This window comes from Mustela erminea, chromosome 1 (genome assembly GCF_009829155.1).
Source record: "Mustela erminea isolate mMusErm1 chromosome 1, mMusErm1.Pri, whole genome shotgun sequence".
NCBI lineage: Eukaryota > Metazoa > Chordata > Mammalia > Carnivora > Mustelidae > Mustela > Mustela erminea.
The window spans coordinates 161933146-161951556 of NC_045614.1; the positions used below are offsets into that span (position 1 = coordinate 161933146).

The 18411-nt window shown below is 41.6% G+C and overlaps 1 protein-coding gene across 26 annotated transcripts in view; it reads right to left on the reverse strand.

Annotated features, from left to right (window-relative positions):
- Positions 1–18411, reverse strand: part of PHLDB2 (pleckstrin homology like domain family B member 2) — a 220310-nt gene that overhangs the window by 193086 nt on the left and 8813 nt on the right. For 23 of the 26 annotated variants that reach the window (XM_032349463.1, XM_032349431.1, XM_032349333.1 and 20 more), the window contains exon 2: positions 2033–2159. The exons of the other annotated variants lie outside the window; for them this stretch is intronic. The gene's annotated coding sequence lies outside the window, so the exon portion shown is untranslated. The remainder of the gene's footprint in view (positions 1–2032; positions 2160–18411) is intronic. 26 annotated transcript variants of the gene reach the window in all.

An 18411-nucleotide genomic window follows, 5' to 3' on the forward strand; every position in this document is an offset into this window, starting at 1 on the left:
CAGATGTCCATCGACAGATGAATGGATAAAGGCGATGTGAGATTACACACACACACAAACACACACACACACACACACACGCACACGTGCGCACATGCACATGGGAATACTATGCAGCCATCAAAATGAATGAAATTTTTGACATTTGCAATGACGTAGATGAAACTAGATGGTATTATGCTGTGATGACTTATTTCTAAGTCAGTCAGAGAGAAACAAATACCATATGATTTCACTCATATGTAGAATTAAAGACACAAAATAGATAAACATAGGGGAAAAGAAGGAAAAAAAAACAAGATAAAAAGAGAGAGAGAAACAAACCATAAGAGATGCTGAACTCTAGGAAACAAAGAGAAGGTGCTGGAGGGGAGATGGGGGAATGCAGTATTTAGGTGATGGGCATTAAAGAGGTCACCTGATACAATGAGCACTGGGTGTTGTATGCAACTGATGAATCACTAAATTCTACCCCTGAAACTAATAATATACTATATGTTAACTAAATTAAATTGTATAAAGAAATTTAAAAAAAAAACAACAAAAGGAATTAGAATGGCAAAAAAAAAAAAAAAAAAAGCCACCTCATGTAATCTCACAACTAAATGCAGAAGTCACAATTACTATCCTTATTTTCAGATAAGGGAAATATGCTTTTTTTTTTTTTTCTGATTCCTCAAACTAGAAAATTAAAACCCAGATAGAAGAATTTAAAAGGAAATTTAAAAAAGAAAAAGAAAACCTTTGCTCATAGTGAAAATGGCTATTTCTGATTTGGGGTTATATGACCAGAAATATTTGATTCTCTTGTTTGGCAGCAATAATCTACAAGATTCTACTTAGTAAAATGTGGAAGAATGGCAGATGTTTACAGATGTCTTTTAACGGGCATGAAGGGTTCTTACTAGGAGACCCCAGGATTGTGAGGAATAGTGTTTCACCCAAAGCTGAACACAGCTTCCCTCTGCTTATCCGCACCCAGATCTTTCTCGGGGAAAGAACACTTGCACAGAGCTGGGAAACGTCCCTCGACATTTTTGTATACAGGTTCCTGGTCAGATTAGCTGTGACCACACTGTCCTCTAACTGACCAGAATAACCAGAGAGGAGCTATAAAGCCAGATGCCAGAGTGAAGTGACCTTCTCAGTTGACACAACACATGGGAAGGAACTCTTTGGTTTTAATACACCTTTAGCAGTGTTAACTCCTAAAAGATAAGGACGTCTGTGCCCCCACAGATCGAGTAACTAGTAAGGGCCAAGTAAGGGTTTATCAAATAAATGAAAGCCACACACCAAGTTTATGCCAAGTTGGGAAAACTCTGGAATGTTCAGACTGGATTATTCCACATTTGGTAAGCACTTGTAGAGGAGGTGTTAAGCTGAGGTCTTCAGAGGGTCTGTGAACCCTCTGAAATTATGTGCAAAACATCATGTCCACTTTTGGGAATTTTGGTGAGGGTCTTTAGCATTCACCAAATTCTTAAGAAAGTTCTTAAGCCAAATTACTGAAGAATTACTGCTTTGCGGTTTAAAAAGCAATCATACCTCATTATTTTATTTTATTATACAACAATGCTATGTGAAGGACATCATCACAATCCCTACTTTACAGAAGGAGAAAATGTGAAATTGAGAAAAACGGCACAGGTATTATATAAAAAAGTGTTCTCACTGCAGATGTCTGTTCTTGCAACTTGCTGTGTGAGTGCCTGTGTGCCCTTGGGTATGGAGAGGAAGAAACAACGGTGAAATGTTAAAGTAGATTCAACATTCCTGGTTGGATGCTGGCTTTCCTTCCAACTCAAGAGTCAAAGGATGGGACCATGTCTCCTCACCTCCCCCCCCACCTCCCACCCGTGCTTTCATTCCAAGGAACTGCCTGATAGAAGCCGGCTCTGGTTTTTAGCTCAAGCCCTGATGCATTGCCCAACCCAGCAGAATAGTTTAAGAACCAGAGAAGAAATGTAACACCATTTACTTTTGAGCTTAATTTCTTTATCTATATAATGGAGTTAAAAATACCACTTACTCTGAACCCGAATACACTTCTCTCTCCTTCTACAGGCAGCTGAAAGCCTAAGTGACTTCTGGATCGATCCTTTTTCCTGGATGCTTCCTACTGCCTGACGTCTGGGACTCGTTTCCTCATCTGCAAACTGAACGAGGTAATTTGGTCGGTGACTTTTAGCTCTAAAGTGCTTTATCGATGATACTGGTGCGGAAGAAGCGAGTGGGGCATGGGCAAGAGGAAATATAAAAGCAAAAGAACATCCTCTTGGTTAGGGGTCCTGGAATCATCATCTCCCTCCACTGGTGTCTGGGTTTGTCCTTTTCCTTCTCAAGGCACCTTGAGCGGCGACATCACTACTTTCTCCCACATCTTCAGGAAATCCTGCAAGCCACACCTAGGCACTTCAGACACGGATGCTGGTGGAGGCAGCCAAGGGCAGAGGGTGCTTCAGGTCTCCTTGTTCCCCCCACCCTCCTGCTGGAAGAATGACAGGTCACATGGGGGAATTCTAACACTCCTGGGAAGTGGTTTTCATACCAACAAAAGGCAACTCGGAAACACACTGACAAGCTCCCCTGGGGCACTGCGGAGGACTGGCTGGATGACCTGGGTAGGTCTTTCAACTCTCAGAATGGGTGATTCTGTGATTCTTCTCCATGACTAGATCACCCAGGGATCACACAGTCTACCTCAGCAAGGAGAAATGGAAGACAGAGTCTGACTCATGAAACGTAAGGGGGGTTAAGTCCCAGTCTGAGTCAGTGGACCTCATGTCTTGCGTTTGGGGATCAGAGCTACACTGTTGCACAACTCTAGGGGGTGCTCATTCTATTGTCAAAGGCTCCTCTTGGATCATAGTTTAACCCGTGACCCCCTGACACAAAGTGACGCCGCAGCCCTGTTTGTGATGCCTTAAGGTCCTTCATTTCATCACAGACTTTCATAGCCTCTGGAGGTTGAAATCTCACTGTCTGGGGAGTACTTTCATCATAGCTCCCTTACAAGACCTGGCAAACTCCCATATCTCCATGCATATGTTGGAACAAAAATGTGATTGATAAAGAAAAGAGGCTAAATGGGGGGTCGGGGTGATGAGTGGTTTATACATCCAGACAGTAAACCAAGTTTAACACAAGAGACAGAAAAATGTCCTGTGCCGTTTTACCCTGTACTCTGACAAGACAGCACTTCCTCCATTGACAGAGGGGTTGTGACCCAATAAACTCCTCGTAAGTTGAAAATATCCTAAATCGACAGGATATGTGATACACCTAACCTATAGAACATCACAGCTTAGCTGAGTCTCCCTGACATATGCTCAGAACACTGTTAGCCTATGGTCACTCCGCATCACCTAACACCAGCCTATTTTATAAGAGAGTGTTGAATAGCTCATGTCATTTACTGAATTATACCGGAAGTGAAAAACAGAGTGTAGGGGTTGTTGACCCTCGTCATCGGGCCGCCGCCTGGGTGGCTCGTCGTTGCCTAGCATCACGGGAGAGCATTGTATGGCATATCACTAGTCCGAGAAAAGATCCCAGTATTGCCAATGTGAAGTACGGTTTCTTTCTTTCTTTCTTTTTAAGATTTTTTTTATTTATTTGACAGAGACAGAGAGAGAGAGAGCACAAGGAGGCAGACTGGCAGGCAGAGGAAGAGGGAGAGAAGCAGGATCCCCGTGGAGCAAGGAGCCCAATGTGGGACTTGATCCCAGAACCCTGGGATCATGACCTGAGCCGAAGGTAGAAGCCTAATCGACTGAGCCACCCAGCCTCCCCTGAAGTATGCTTTCTACTGAATGCGTATTGCTTTGGCACCATGGTACAGTTGGAAAATCCTAAGTCAAACCTCTGTTTTTTGTTTGTTTGTTTGTTTGTTTTGGTAAGAATCTTAGGTGTTGGAATTAGTTTAGTCAGTTGTATCAAGCAGGGTGGTCGTAAGTGGCTTAATCCGTTGATGGATTTCTTTATTCATGTGACCAGTTTACCACCTAATAACTCCCATTCCCCAGCTGCTAACCCAGGGTCAGGTGCTTCCCAAACAGTATGTCACTGGATCTTCCCAGCAACCATAGGAGGTAAGTATTACTGTCTATTTTATAAGAAGAAAACTGGATCTCAAAGAGGTTCATAACTTGCCCAAGGTTACTCAACGCAAGTAGCTGGGTTAAGGATCAAACTCACAGCTACCTGATTCCGAAGCTGCCCCCTTACCAGGATACCAACCTGGTCCCTTCCTCTCTATGATGCCATTATGTTTTTCTTGAGCAAATGTAGCCAGAACTGCTCCATGACTTGCCCTATGGTAGAACTAGTAATAATAACAAGAGCAATGCCTTACTATGTGCCAGGAACTTCCATGAACACCCTCTAATGTCTTAAATAACTTATTCCTAGTAAAGTCTTCCAGGGTAGGGATCGAGCCCCATTTCTGGATGAGGAGCAAAGACATGGAGAGGTTGTGAAACTGGCAGCAAAGTTACTAGGCTAGTCGGTTAGGGGCGGAGCTGGGAATCAAAGCCAGACAGCCGGGCTCTGGAGGCTGTGCAGTCTGTCGCTCGGCTGCGGGAGCAGCTTGTCAGAGGGGCAGACACTCCGTGGAAACCCACTGCTCTGTTCAGATTTGTCCAGACTCACATTAGACGCAGTTTGTGGAAGGTTTACACTCTAGTAGGGAAAAATGCTAGTAAGTCAAGGAATCGGGCCTCTAACCCTTGCTTTCTGTTGCTTGGTTGTCCAACACACCCCGTTTCAGGCAGGGTCATCAAGCTAAGGGCAGCCATGCTTTCTTGTCATTCGTTGGGGGCCCCTGTGGGCAAGCTGGGAATCACACTACTTTGGAGGAGGGGAGCGGGACAAGAGGACAAGTCACAGAGCCACAGGTCCTGAAGGGCAGGTAGACTTAGTTTTCCCATTTTTCTTCTCACTTCTTAATTGCTGCTCTGCGTTTTCAGAAAAGGGAAGTTAATTCTTTGGAATTCCTAGGAACTGGAGGGTTTTGAGCCTGTAATGTTTATGAATCTGCTGAGAACACTGGGAAATGAGGCTTCTTTTTGTGTATGAAGTCATAGTTTAACCCAAACCAAAAAAATAAAAAGCCTGAGAGAGTCTGCGGGGATCAGAGCTGGGTATTGTGTTACAGAAATTTTCCATTTCAGACACAAACTACATACGGCAGCATGTGGGCCAAAAACGGCAGAGCGAGACTCCAGGGGGAGCTGAAGTAATAATACCCCATCCTTTAATCCTGAGGAGTATAGCCAGGTTCTCGGGGAGGGCTGTCCGGAAGGTCTGGATCAGGTCACACTTATATATCTGGGTTTTAGAATGATGCTAATAGCTTCATCGTGGGGTATTAACTTCGGAGAGCTCTCTAGGATGTCCTGGGGCAAGATACTTAGCCTCTTAGTGCCTCAGTTTCCAATATCTGAAGATGAGACAGATGCCTCAAAATTTGTTGAATGTAGTAAAAGTGTTATACACACGAACTATATCATAATGGTGGGGGATAAGGCTAGTTATATTATTAAACAGCATCTAATTAGCTAGCATTTACCCAAGCTTTACTGCACATGAGCCCCTGTGCTAACGATTTCTAAACACTATCTCATTTCATCCTTCCAAGCTGTTGAGATCCGTGGTATCATTTCCCCATTTTATGAGCGAGGAGACTGCGGTTTAGAAATGCTAAGTGACTGAACAAGTTCATAACCTTGGGGGGTAGACAGGGGTCTCAAATCTAAGTCCATTGTGGCACCCGTGAACCGACACCTTCTCCTGTCTCCCCAAGGACAGGCAACCTTAGCCCACACTGCTCTGCTCCTGGGCTGAATCTTGTAAGAAGTCTCTAGGTATCCCCCAGAAGAGGGGGCATCACTTGTTTGGTAAGATATGTTCCTTTGGCCTCTCCTTCCAGCTTTTAGCAGTGGCCCTTTCAGCTTACCATGACAGTACCTATTTTTAAGAACTGTTGCCTCTGGTTTTCCAGGTAGATAGGCTGGTCTTGGTCCCATGGGCTTGATTCTGAAACGGGTGTTACCTAGAGCCCAGGTTCTTACAGGTCGATATCCTTGACCAGTCCCATCACCACCACCAGGAAAGGCAGGCAACGAGAGTCTCTGCCCTCTCCCCACCCCCACCCCACCCCACCCCACGCCCCGGACCCACTGAATCAGAAACTCTGAAGATGGAGCTCAGCAATCCGTATTTTAAGAAGCCTTGAGCTGATTCTGAGCAGCCAGAGTTTGAGAACCACGGGCCTCAGGGGCAGATAAAGGAGAGAGTTAAATCAGGAATAGAGGTCTATGATTCTTAACAGCTGCTAGTGACTCATTCTCCCCAGTCATTCCCTTCTGGGTTTCTGTCCTTTTTAGGATGAAGGATTTGCTCGCAATCCCATCTTGTATGATAAATTTCATCAACAGTGTCCATTCCTTTCTCAGTCGACGTGCGTGAGGCGACTCTGAGCCTTCTCCACTCCCGCGTGTATGCGTCGCCCACTTCTGTTTTTGGAACCGCTTGCTCAGTTTCCAGTCGGGGAGATTAGCTTCAAGTTACTCTTCATGTCAGAAGAGAAAAATAAGTTTCACTAAATCTGCAGTTCTAGGTTGAATTGAAGAACTCCAGAACTGGGGTTAGTGCTCCGAAAGGGCTTTTTAAAGGTTCTGAACACTTCCACACAAGAGCCAAGCGGTGCCCTGTCCCTCTCTCTCCTGCCTGCCCTGCCTGAAATTCACAACCCAGAGTGAAGCTGAAAATGGGGGAAATCATTGCTTCAGTTTTCAAATGTAAGCTCTGACTCAAGCTTTGTCTGCCTCTTGCGCTCACGGGGCCCATCTGCCCCTCAGTGGGAAAACTCAAACTGAATGCACATTGCAGAACAACAAAACAGAAAAAATCTTCTTCCCTCCAGTTGCTTCTCCAGAGACCAGTGTCAAATGGGTCTGCAGTCCACCACGAATCTGCCTTTTAATAACCACGTAAGCCTAACTTTCAATAAAAATGATTCCAAGTTTGCGAATTGGTTACAAAAGCCTTTCTTGTCATCTGAGATGCTGCCCTTCCTGATTGAAAAATAGTAGGAAATTTTATTCAGCTCTGCCAGAAAATGGAAACTGCGGTTATGGATGTGACCTGTGTTTAGCATCTTTGCGGGGGACATGTCCCTTTATCTCAACAGAGATTCACTAACCTGACATTCTGGTTTGAGGGGGGTCTCTGGGGCCCAGCTTCCATCTCTAAATATGGTAAAATGAGCATGAAAACGTGGTTTCTGTTGCCAGAAGCTATTTTTGAGTTTCAAAGGAGTTCTCAGTACTTTGTGCGGCTAAGCCAGTCTGACTCTAATTCACTGCGGACTTAAACTGAAGAACATAGGCCACGAACAGGGGTTAGTCACATGCAAATGAAGACAGGCTGCATGATGGGTATTAAACCCCAACCTGGCAGACGGGGAGCCCCTGCCTAATGATCTTTCCTGAGATGCTGTTGCAGAAATGTGGCTGCAGCCCAAATTCAATGGGAGAAAAGGACAATACTGGGCCTTCACGTGGTCTTCTTTTTCTGACACATACTTCATGTTCTCTGCCTCAAAGACCTTTGCCTCTCAGATTGCATGGTGTCGCTATTATGAAACAAAAATAAATATTTTGACTACAACATAAAATTTTGACTAAAAATGTTGGAAAGAGATGAGCCCGAGTTCAAAATTTGACTTATCTCTCTCTTTTTTTAAAGATTTTATTTATTTATTTGAGAGAGAGTGAGAGCAAGAGAGATCAGAGAGGGAGAGGCAGAGGGAGAAGTAGGCTCCCCGCTGAGCAGAGAGCCTGATTTGGGGCTCAGTCCCAGGACCCTGGGATCATGACCTGAGCCAAAGGCAGAAGCTTAACCAACTGAGTCCCCCAAGCACCCCTAAAATCTGACTTATCTCTTAATAGCTATCTGCTTTTGGGTAGGTTACTTAACCTCTCTGAGACTTGGGTTGGGTTCCTGTCTTATAAGTTGGAGAAAAATGATAACCATTGGGTTGCTATGAAGACTGATTTGAATAATGTCCAATGCTGGCATATAGTAGGTGTTACTATTATTTATTTTGTCATCTTAAACTCCACTGGTATAAACAATAAATTTACATGCTAAAACAAAAATTCCCTATTGCCTAGGTACATACATATGGGAGATAAATATATATAGATGTGGACACATAGATAATTGAAAAATTTTATATATATAAATAAGATTTAATATATATAAATAAGATTTTATATATAAAATATAAAATAAAACTATACATATTATGTTATATATAAAGTATATAAATAAACTATATCTTTATATAATTTGTTATATATAATATATAATTTTATTTAATATATATATATAAAATTACATTTTCACACTAATCAGCTCGAGAAACAGTAATCTTTCTTTTCTCCTTTCTTTCCTTAAACTTCACTGTGAACACTACTTTCATCCTGGCATCCTGGGTGATACCGATAGGCTCCAGGTAACTGGGGCCCCACCCTCACAGGACCCGTTAGCAAAGTATGACTTGTTGCCTCTGTCTGTTCCAAGCGTAGTGGAGTCATGATTTCATCATGGTTGACTCACCCTTCCTATGGATTTGGTCCTGTGAGAAATGTCAAGGCATGCATTTTTCAGGCTATGCCCACAGCAAAAAAAAAAAAAAATACACTTGGAATATTTTGTTTGAAAAGAATTTAGTGACAATTTGATGTCCTAGTAGACTCTGATTCTGGTATTTTAAAAAATATATATGTAAATATACTCAAAAACTCAAGAAATAAGCGATTAATGTCAAAACATTTTTATTTCGACTTGTTTTGTAAGTCAACTTTTGATTAAAATGACTCACAAATTCAATATTAAAAAAGTGGAGAGAGGCACCTGAGTAGCTCAGTTAGTAAAGCGTCCAACTCTTGGTTTCCGCTCAGGTCAGGACCTCTGGATTGCGCCCCCTGTTGGGCTCCATGCTGATCGTGGAGTCAGCTTGAGATTCTCTCTCCCCTTTCCCTCTACCCCTCCCCACTCTCCCTCTCTCAAACAAACAAACAAACAAACAAATTCTTTTTTTAAAAGCTGAAGTCTGTATGAAAAGAGAATTTTAGAATGTATTAGGATACAAGTACAAGCATTTCTTTTGTTTAAAAAAAATAAAAGGAAAACACACACACATACACACCCTGAGGTTTGGAAAATGCCCCTGGCGGACAAAGGCAGAGAAACGGAGCATGCGTGGTAGGAACTGGCAGAAAAAGCATTAGGTCATCTGCTCCTTCCTGCCACAGTGAGATTATCCCCCAGATGGCAGTTTATGTTTCTGTGGTTTGCTGAGGGCTTGGGCTACTTTTAAGTAATTTTCTTCAAGGTCTTTGAAGCCAGCTTAAAATTATTTGGTGAACTCTTCATTCTATCACATGCTTTAGCAAAAGCTACCACAATCTAGTAAGCATTTGGATATGTTCTCTGTGACGCAGCCTGGAGTCTCCTCTTCCTAAATTTCAACACTCTACTTCAAATCTCTTTACTTCCCTGGTGTTTAAATTTTTCCCAGGTACTGAATGTTTTCACTCAGTCTTGTTACACAACCCACTAGAGTCTCCTTAAGGTGCATGCCTGTGTCTCCAACAGAGACTTTACAAACGAATTGAATGTAAGGTGGTAATAAGTAGGTCGCCATTAAGGGTTACAACCTGTTTTGTTCTTTGCTTCCTTTTCTTTATTTTATTCTTATCCTTTTTTTAGAGAGAGAGGGAGAGTGGGGGCCAGAGGGCGAGGGAGAAGGGAGACAGAGAAACTCAAGTAGGCTTCACACTCGGCGCAGAGCCGACACGGGGCTCGATCTCACAACCTGAGATCCTAACCTGAGCTGAAATCAAGAATCAACCTACAGAGCCACCCATACGTCCCTCTTTGCTTCATTTTTAATTCAGCCAGGACCAGGTATTTCTTAAGGGTCAGTTACGAGAAAGACACTAGGCCATAGCTCTTCTGGACCTTGCACACATTTTCTCTCCCTGCTCTGTGTGAAGGTAATTACACACACACACACACACACACACACACACACACACACATCCATCTTTGGCCCATCTGGTTGGGTTTGGTTTTGTTTTTCACATTTAGTACTTGTGTAATGTTTTGTTTTCCAAGCTCACAAAGTTGACTTAGAAGAATTTTTCTCAAACTTCTGGTTGAAAATAATCACGTGGGGGCAAAAATGCAGTTTCTTGGGGCTTCTAAGTCAGTTACAGGTTTTTTAAAATTAAATAAAAGAAGGTTCACATAATCCTTGGCATATATGTTCAATAGGGCTAAGGAAGACACCATATATTATTTATTTGTTTGTTTGTTTGTTTTATTTTAAAATTTTTGTTTTATTTTAACTTATTTCTTGCAGGTTTCTCATCTGATTCTTGTCAGTAGATAAATTTAGGGACCACTGGAGGAGGAGATGATCTCCCGGGTCACTTTCAACTTTAACACAGCACACTTCACATGATCCTGATGACTTTTCTCAGTCGTCTTCGTTGATCAATGACATAGACTGCCTTCTTCAACCTTTGGCCCCAAAGTGCTCTTAGGCCACCTGAGATTCCATAGCAGATATCTGTATCTTCAGTGACTTATGCACTAACTCACAGAATTTCTTCAATGCCTCAAACTTCTACCTAACTCTTTATTTTTATTTAGGGTTTTGAAATTTGTCATCATGACTACTGAGACCACTCTGTAAGTGGTCTTACAGTCTTAAGGGTCTACTGAGACTACTCTGGGGGAGAGTCCACATTTTATGTATTTCTGTTTATCTTCATTTGTGTTCACACAGAGTTTTGCTTTCAGATAAGGAGGTTTTGTCCCTAATTTAATTTTCTCTTTAAATATGAGTATTTTGCTCCATGGGTAAAGAATATGTCATTTCATTACATACACCAAGAGGCATACGATTTAGGAACCCTAGTTTTCTCCTCACTGGGGCAGCTGTTGGGTACTCATATAACCTCCTAATCCTTTATAAAAACTTAATCGGACAGCTGCCTTGATAATACGCAGTTTCAATAACAGCCTCTGTTGAGGAAAATAATATCCCATTGTAGTAAGTCTCACAGATTAATGATGTCTCTACAAAGAAATGTTGAATGGACAGGAGTTCCTTAAACTGGGAATCGAGCTGAACGCTGAAAAAAAAATCACCTTTAAAAATTTCTGTGTAAGATGGAATTATATTCTTTGGTTTTAGCAACTGCTGGTATCTTTGTTATATGAGTGGTTTAATTAGGCTGTTTCTGTGTAGTGGAACAGCCCTTTAAAGTACTTTTAACAAGGATACTATTGTTAAGGAAAAACAGCTCTTTCATCGGAGCTTTTAAAATTATAGGGAGAAAAATGAAAAATCACCCCTGGCAGCATCTTTTTTAGTTCAGCTGTGACTTCTCCAGCCTAATCACCAAAAAACTCTGCGAGGCACTCCTTGTTTACACAGCAGTTTGATCTGGATTCTTGTAAAATTAACATAGGTTGGCAAATTAAATCGAACACCACCACCCTCCAGGACATAAAATGTAAAGGAGATTAAAACAAATATGGGGAATGTTCCTAATCACTCAGCGTAAACTCAGATCCAGTGAAACAAAAATCTTGCTTGTGAATATAATTGGGTGCAGAGTATCAACCCATAGTTAATGTTAATTACTTTTTATATGTTCCTACACCATTTTTCAAATACACCACTAAAATAGATGTCTTTGTTTCCCCACTGATTATTTTTTTTTTTAATCAGAATTTACTAGAGACATCTACTTCAAGTTAAGCAGGTCAGTGGTTTTGCACTATCACAGTTTAAAATCTCCCCCAAGAACTCACGAAATAAGCATCTTACATTGTTGGTGGTTAATTACATTAGGAAATTCAGTTTCTTTGAACTTATCCTCAAAAGGGATTTTTCTTGTACATGAAAAAGACTCACAGGTAATCTGAAACTTACGTCCCAATAGAATTTGACAGGAAATACTCCTCAGCCTTCTCCAAGTTTATTTAGAAGTTCAAATAAAAAGACTCCAAAATTTTAAATGAGTAACTCATGTTTGAATCCTGACTTTGAAAGAAAAGGAAATAGATATCATGTAAATGTAATTACTCTAACACCAACATTGTTTTGCAAACCGCTCAATGTAACAGAGGAAGTGAAGTGAGCATGAAGAGAGACCCGGCTGTTCTGGTAGGGCCTCACAAACTCACCAAGCAAAGTGGGCTTTTCTCATTTTGCCTACCCTGACTTCCTGTTCCAGGGAATTCCAATAAAGAGACCCAAGCCCGGAGGGCCTGATGTTTCCTCCCACAGTTCCCTGGCAGTTCAGGCCACCAGCTGCATCTGCCAGACTCTTTGAGCTCGGCTGAGGAATGCAGATGTGCGGAAGGCCTTCCGAGATGATGGCCAGTGCCCCTGAGTGGGGGAGCGTCCAGCTGTGGCCAGTGGAGCCGTCGCTGGTGGGCGTGACAGCCTCTTGGACTGTTCTGTGATGCCATCTTGGCTCTGTCTTATCATCCACATTTCCTCCTGTGCTGCTCTCCAGCCATCCTACCCATTCTGCCAACTATGCAACAGCCTTCTAATAAATTCCTTTCCTGCTTAGAGCAGAATTAGCATCTGCCTGTGGAAACAAGGACCCTGACTACAAGGTTAATTCCAGCAATTTAGGACCAGAAACTCCAGTATATCTGTGCACCTCCAGGTTAGTGAGCTTATGTTATTGATGTTATTTAGATAAACTCTTCCTCACTCCAGATTAGACTTGAAATAACACAGAAAGGCACAAGCCAACAAGATTAAAAAAAAAAAAAAAAAAGAAAGAAAGAAAAGAGAAGGAAAAATAAGGGTGCTGGTGTACGAGCCAAGTTACTCATGTAGTAGTCTATCATGAGAAATGGAACTTGTAGGCAGTTAAGAGCCTGGGTCCTCACATTCTCTTCCTGGCCTGAGACCCTTTCTGGGAAAGCGGAAACAGTCAGAGGCTTCCACGGGGAGGGCGAGGAATATGGGATTTACGCAAAGGAAAGGGGGCTGTCTTCAGGGGCGGGCCACAAACCACAGTCCCTCAGCTCCTCTCTCCTGGCCTGGCTGGGTGGATGAGTTCCTGCTTTTGGCCTCTGCAGTGTCTTTTAAGTCTCTTCTTTTTAAAATGAAAATGTATTTGGAAGAGATATTTCAGTAAGTCATTTACTTCAGTGAAGGGTTTCCCAGACATCATGTACTCTCTTTACAACCTGGCCATATTCAAATACTATCTGTTCTATTTCTTTTTTTCCTAAGTACCTTGAAAACTTTTGTTCTAAATAATATATGTGAATGTAAAAGCTTGTTATGCTATATATTTTTTAATCCTCATGGCAATAACCCATAGAATTAAAATGATTATACATCATCTTGCCTTCTGTAGAAAGTTTATCAAGTGAACTAAGATTCCATCCTTTTTTAAAAGATCGTGCATGGAAGTTAAAATTTTGAAATCCTTACCTTACCTACCAAAATGTCCATATTTTACTTTAACCTTGCATTCATAGTTTGACTGGGTGTAGAATTTGGGGTTGAAATCATGTCCTCTCAGATTTTGAAGGCATCTCCCCAACATCTTCGAGCACCATCGGGAGATGTTTTGAGAGGTCAGAAGCCAGTTTCATTCATAACCCTTGTAGGCTCCTTTTCTTCCTCTCTGAAAGTTATTTTATTATTTTAATCTTTGGCATTCTAAAGTATCACAGGTTATTTAGTTGCTTTGGGTTTTTTTGTTAGTTTGTTTCACTGGGGTTGTTTGTTTTTTGTTTTTTTAATTCATTTTGCTATACATGAGTTCTTTTAATCTAAGCAGTGTGACTTCTGAGCGCTAAGATTCTACTTTTGGATATTTTTTTCTCCTTCAATTTTTCTGTGATGTTTCTGGGACACCTATTAGTTAGATACTTACTGGATTGGGTCTCAGTGTTTGGCGCCTGAATCAGTCAGGGTTTGATCAGGAAAACAAAAGCCTTTCTGTGTGTTTTCAGTAGGAAATGTTTTAATACACGAACAAATATTGGAAAGTCCGGAAGAGGGAAAGTTTCTTGAACTGACTAGCCCAGTGTGCAATCCCAGGGATGTTCCCCTTGTAGCTGCTTCAGAAACCTCATAGGCAACTTCTGCCTGTGCATCTGCCAGCCACCGCTTTGGAAAATGATGCTTCCACTGTTCTACCTTCCAAATTACACATAACCCCTGCAGGCCCTAACCTGAAATGGTTGGGGTGGGATGGGGGGCTGGGGGGGCTAGTCTGGGAAATGCAGGTCCTGCTTCTTTGTGATGCAGAGAAGTCCTTAGCTGGGGAGCAGATACGCCAAGGTGGCAGAGACAGTCCTGTACAGTGACCCTGCCTCTGCGCATATCCTAAATTCACCACAGACTAGCTGTGACCTGGGGAAAAGTTCCTAATTGCTTCAGGACTTCATCTCTCTCACTGTAAAGAGAGGGCATATTACTACCCACCTCACAGATTTTCAGGGAGGACTGATTGAAATAATGCACACATTGGGTACAAATCAGAGCCTAGCACATAGTCAAGTGTTTTTAGTATATATGTTGGCTATCTAATTATTGTTATTAGTATTTAATGATCTTTTATCTCACATTTCCACCAATGTCCTTTTGCTCCGAATTTTGAAAAAAACTTCTTCAACATGGTTTTCCAGACTCTCTTTTTTTAATAACTAATAATTTTAATTACTAAGGAAAATTTATTTTATTTTATTATTTTATTTTATTTTATTTTTAAAAGATTTTATTTATTTGACAGAGAGACACCGAGAGAGGGAACAGAAGCAGGGGGAGTGGAAGAGGAAGAAGCAGGCTCCCCGCTCAGCAAGGAGCCCCATGTGGGGCTCCATCCCAGGACCCCGGGATCAGGACCCCAGTAGAAGGCAGACGCTCAAGGACTGAGCCACCCAGGTGCCCCAGAAAATTTATTTAGATTGTTATTTTTTTTTTTTTTTTTTTTTTTTGCAGCGTTCTTCTTTGAGTTTATTCTTTTTAAAAATGTGCTTTTATTTTATTTTTTTTAGAAGATTTTATTTATTTATTTGAGATTGAGAGAAAGCAGGGGGCGGTGGAGGGAGAGGGAGAAGCGGGCTCCCTGCTGAGCAAGGAGCCCCATGGAGGACTCGATCCCACGATCCGGGATCATGACTGAGCCTAAGGCAGATAGAAATTTAACTGACTGAGCCACCCAGGCGTCCCAAAACACGCTTTTATTTTAATAAGGCCTTGGGAAGATGAAGAGGCAAAACGTTGGGTCTATTTTGTCATTTTTGTGCAGAAGTGACAGTATTGGATCGAGAGGCTCGGTGGCCGCCAGCAGCTGGGTTATTCTACAGATGCTGTGCGGAGAGCTTCACTTTCATACTCTCACCCAATTCGGCTCCATCGTATGACGCAGGCAGGAGTATCGTCCTCGTTTCTACAGATGAGATAACTGAGGCTTACAGAGGTCAAATGACTCACCCAAGCCACACAGCTTGTACCTCGATGGACATAAATTTAATCACGGATCTATTGGTGACAGAGTTCAAGCTCTGCACCTGGGCTGCTGGACGGACCGCATCCTGGGAGACGGCTGCCCGGCATCCTCACGCATGCGCGCGTGCAGGTGTGGCGGCCGCAGGTCCTTCTCCAATGACCATTTAGGCTCTTTGCAAAATTTGCTGGTATCAACAACCCTTACATAGATATATGTGTACTATGGGAGATTTTTAATGCACTCTTCTATTATTGTCTAAAAGCAAGTCCTAGAAGTGAATTTGCTAAGTCAGAAATTACCCACCGTGAGACATTTTTACGTGGTTTGACAAGCTGCCTTTCAAAAAGGAGGTTGCAGCAATTCCTACTTGTATCATCTTGGTGAGTGAAAGCACCTGTTTTCCACCTGCTCACCGGTGCCTGGTGTTACCTAAGTTCTACCAGTCTCGCAAAAGGAAATGTTATCTCACCATTTTAATTTGCCTTTATTCATTTTTAGTGTGCCTAAACAGCTCTTCAGATGATTATAGATCATTTATCTATAAATGATCATTTATCATTCTTTAGTGAACTGTCCGTTCATTCTCTGCTCAGCTTCTAGCTGGGATGGATTTGCAGGTACTCCTCAGGGATAGCAAACTTTTCCGTTATTTAGGTTGCAAATATATTTTCCTGTTCACTGTTTCTGTTTTTACCTTTCTTTATGGTATTTGTAAAAGGGGTTTTAAATATTTATGTACTCAAATCTGTCCTAATTAACTCTTACATATATTCTTTCTTTCAATGGATGAAAGAATGAAACCAACATGTGGTTTGGTCCATAGACGGTGACTTATGATCTGAGTTTCTAAAGGAATCAGACAACACCGCAACAAGTTGCCCCAACTTCAGAAAGCAGGTGCACTGTTTAAGATGGTGAAAATTTTCACTTACACACTAAAGATTTGCCTAAGCCAACTTAAGAAAATTGAGAAGGATTTCCTGCCATTAAGCTTACCCTTCCAGCTTGCCTCGTGGTTCTGCTGAGTGATACTAAAGTCAGAGTTGGAGTTCTGATGGCAATGGAGGCTGTTGGGATGGGTGTGCGTGGGTCATCCCTATCCCTTAGCCCTGAGCTTCCAAACTGGTGCCAACTGCCGACATCAGAAGACTTCTCTGCTAGAATTTTTCAAGTGTTTTGTTCTTTGTTTCTGTTTAAAGTTGTATCCAGGATAAATGAAATTTAAGTCATAACTGGGTAGAGATCAGATTTATAGCAAGACAGTTCACTAGGCAAAGGTCCCCGGGGATTGGGAGAGGTTGTGAGGTCTGGGCTAAAGAAAATGATTCTAAATTAAAGCTCCAAGTTCAAGGAATGTGAATGAGGCACTGGCTCTATTTCAGGGTGAGGTTTTAGTTCTTTCTGTCCCTACCTTTTCAATTAGAGGGATCTCTCTGAACCCTTCTCTTACCTCCCTTCTCCAGGGAATCAAAACTTCCTTAGTCATGGCCACCACTACTATCTCAACTCTTGTATTTTCTCCTTCAAAGGATAGACAAATTTCGAAAAGGAGGGAGCTTTCCCTTTAAAGTCTGAATTCTTGAAGAGGAAGGATGCAGATTCTAATTTCCTTTTCTTTAGAATACCACTTGGACCTTAACTTCTCTGAAGGTCTTTTGCATTCATCTAGAACTTTTCTGTGCTGTGTTCAGCTGTCACTGCCCTTATAGTCTCACACAAGGATAAGTTGGCTCCTCATTGGTTCATCTCCTCTACAAGATGTTGGTCTTCCTCTGGGAAAAACTGTGGACTACTCTTTTCTGTATCTATAGCACTTAGCAGAGTGTCAAGCATATATTAGGCACTCTATAAATGTCTTTTTATTGGATCTGTTTTAGAACAATAGAAAATATTTGATTCCAACATGCTGTTATGGCCTTGGGCCAACCCAAGTGGGAATTCCCCAATTGGGAATTAATAATTTCTCATGTAAGTTGATATGAAAAAATAGTAGTATCCAGTGGGAATTATGTCAGAAAGTCATTCAAAGAGGAAAAATGGTGACCCTTAGATAATCCCTTTAGGGGAACAGCCAAAGATTGAGCATAACCAGACATGGTCAGAGAGACTGAAGAATAGGAGAAAAAAATATGTCTGGAGACTGGGCTAAGCACACAATGTAACCAAATAATGCTTCCGCCACTGTAACCATTGATCGGTTTATTTAAATTTCACTGGTTAATCTTACTTTAAAAGTCATGTAAAATAAGATACGAGATAGAGATTTGGAATGCCAAGAGTTGCTTGAAGACATATAAAGTTCAATATAATTAACTGACCCTGAGATTTATGTAGACATCTCAGAAGAATATTTTACATGCTAAAGCTTCCTGTAGTGTGCCTTTTCTAAAAATGATCAAAATGCCTTACAGCAATTTTAGAGAAGAGCTATACTATCAATAGAAGTCTTGTAAGTCCATGTTTTGGACAGATATTTGCTAATTAATTCTAGAAATTAACCAAATACCTGGATCTAGGAACAGTTTACATCCAGGAACAGTTTAAATAAAAGATTTTTCTTTCTGCAAAACTGATCTAATGTCTTTCTCCTGTTAAAATTCTTTCCATGCATTAGACATGCACACACAAGCGTGCACACGCGTGCGCGCACACACACACACAGCTTGTAAATTATTTTAGGTTTACTGCAATTACATCAAAACCCTTGGTGCCCCCAAATGCCTGAAGATTTATAGCATGAAAATCTCCTCTGTTCAAAATCCTGCCTCTTTGCCTTTCAGACTAGTAGGCTGTAAAAAATAGGATTATTAGGAACAGACTCTTCATTTTC